A 2,399-nucleotide genomic window follows, 5' to 3' on the forward strand; every position below is an offset into this window, starting at 1 on the left:
AAGGTCATGGAGAATCTTGTCTGTCCCACATGTAACCATGTTTGTGGTTCTTGAAATGGTCTGACCTAGCAGGTTCACTTACAGTGTTTGCTGAATCCTTGTATATGGACATCAATGTGAGACTCCATCATTTCTATTTTGTATTTTGTTTAATTGGTTGAGTGTGCTTTCATCTGATAATCTGCTACTGGAGTTCTAGAATAAGACTGTATGTTCCAGTTCTCTCAGCCTACTCATGCAGTTGAATTAAGTTTCTTTCTGAAGAAGCTGTGACTCTGACCAGGGGTGCTGGAGAGCCATTGAACCAAACTGTAAACCCTGCATACAATGGAAACCTCGTCAAGCCAAGGGGGTGTGGCAGCACCCACAGCACCCCTAGTTCCAGCACCTATGACTCTGACATCTTAAATAAGGGTTAATACAAATACAATAATTTATAATTTACTAATTTAAATCCCTGGCTCAATCAATTTCAGTTTGCTCATTTTAAAAGTTATTTAAATTAAATTCTGCTTAAAACATACACCCATGCAACCTCACTGATTTAAATAGGGTTGCCTGGAAAGTGATGGCAGGATTTGACTCATTTATATTTAAATGAGTATTTGCTTCTTCCCAACCTTCCTCTAATTTGATCCTGCAGTGAAGTCAGAATCTGAATTAGGACATGACATTCATTTCCAGGATGTGAGATTGTGGAGTTGCAAAACAGAATTATGACAGACTTTTCTGCAGAATCAAGATGGAAAAAGCTTTTATTCAACCCTTAAAGGCTGAAATAATAGCAATTGGAATACAAAAAATGACTGGCCAAATACACTGTTTTTGAATGAGTTCTTTTTTCCCCTAATTTAACTATTATTAGGAAAAAACATGGTAAAATATCCCCCACCCCCATCCCCTTTCATTTAAACTAGTCCTAAATCAGAACTTTCTCTTAGCAGCAAAACTGATCTTACCTGCCGTCTTTCATTTCCTTTTGGAAACTTTAAATGTTGATTCTTCCCTGTACAAAGGAAAAATTGGTTAAAACTGCACCGTGCCCTTTTAGAAAATTACACAGACACTGCCCTGTGGAGCTTTATAATCCCTCCATGGAAATGAAGAGATTAGCATCTGAATGCAATGCAAAATGAATCCAGAATACAAAACGATTTGCAGGCTTCTTTAAACGTTTGCATTATTTATTTATGTCTTTGAATTACTGTTCAGTGGGGTTGGTGGCATTTTCCTTGTGCTTCAGCTCCCCTCCTTCGTTAGAAAAAATAAAATAACGAGAGAATTTGCAGTTTGCAAAGGGGGTCGGGGAGGAAACAGAGTCGATGCAGAGGGAAATCAAAGGAAAAGCACGAATCGGATGGCTCCAGAAATGGAATCTGCTTGGCTGCCCCGAAGCCTGCCTGTTCGCAGCGAGTGTGGAAAGTGCTGTTTGCAGAAAGCAGAGTGAAGGAGACAGGCAGACAGAGACCATAGTGCTGACGTTGGAGGCCCAACCCTTGTGAGGTTGCAGAGGGTAAATGGTACGGCGCTGGCTGGCGATGGAGAGGGGGGGGGGCGGGGACAGGGCCCTGGAAGCTTCCTGATTGCTGGAGAGACGCTGCCAGTCTGCTCGGCTCCCCCAGTCAAGCCGAGCGCTAGTGGAAGAGCCACACTTCTCGTCTGCCCCAGCCGGAGTGTGAGCCGTGTGTGCCCGGCGAGCAGCCCCACGCCCGGACGGTGCAGCGCGCAGCAGCCAGCCAGCCAGCGAGCCCCAGCCCCTTTCAATGGAGGAGCAGCCCGGCCCGCCCCAGCCGCACAGCCAGCCCCACCACCACCACCCGCCGCAGCACCACCACCACCATTACTACTACTACAACCACAACCACCACCACCACCTCCAGCAGAGCCCCTACCTGCCGCATGCGGCCGAGCCCGGCCCCAAGGCCGCGCCGAAGCCGCCGCTGAAACATGAGCACAAGCACGCGGGCCCGCCGCCCCAGGACACGCCGAGGAAGAAAACAGGTGCGGGAGGCCGGGGCCCGGGGCGGGGAGAGGCCCGGGAGGCCGGGGCGCTGGGGGTCGGGAGCGGGGGCAGGGGTCGGGCGGGATCCGGCTGGGGCTGGGCTGGGACGCGGGGCGGGGCGGGGGTCCCGGGCGGGCTCGGCGGGGGGCAGTGACGGGGGAGGATGGGAGCGGCCCCTGCCGTGTCGTGTCACCGCCTCCCCCGGGAGCGGCCGGGCCGGCGTGACCTTCCCGGCTGCGGGGCGGCCCGGCTCCCCCTGGCCCGGCGCCGGGTCCTCGGGCGGGGGCTCGGCCGCGGCCCCCTCCCCCGGCCCGGCTGGAACATTCTCCGCGGCTCTCGGGCCGCTTCCTGTCCGCCATGTTGGGAGCCGGGCCCGGCGCGGGGAGCCGCCGGCCGG

The sequence above is a fragment of the Terrapene carolina genome, unplaced genomic scaffold (assembly GCF_002925995.2).
Source record: "Terrapene carolina triunguis isolate 2854851 unplaced genomic scaffold, T_m_triunguis-2.0 Scaffold231, whole genome shotgun sequence".
NCBI lineage: Eukaryota > Metazoa > Chordata > Testudines > Emydidae > Terrapene > Terrapene triunguis.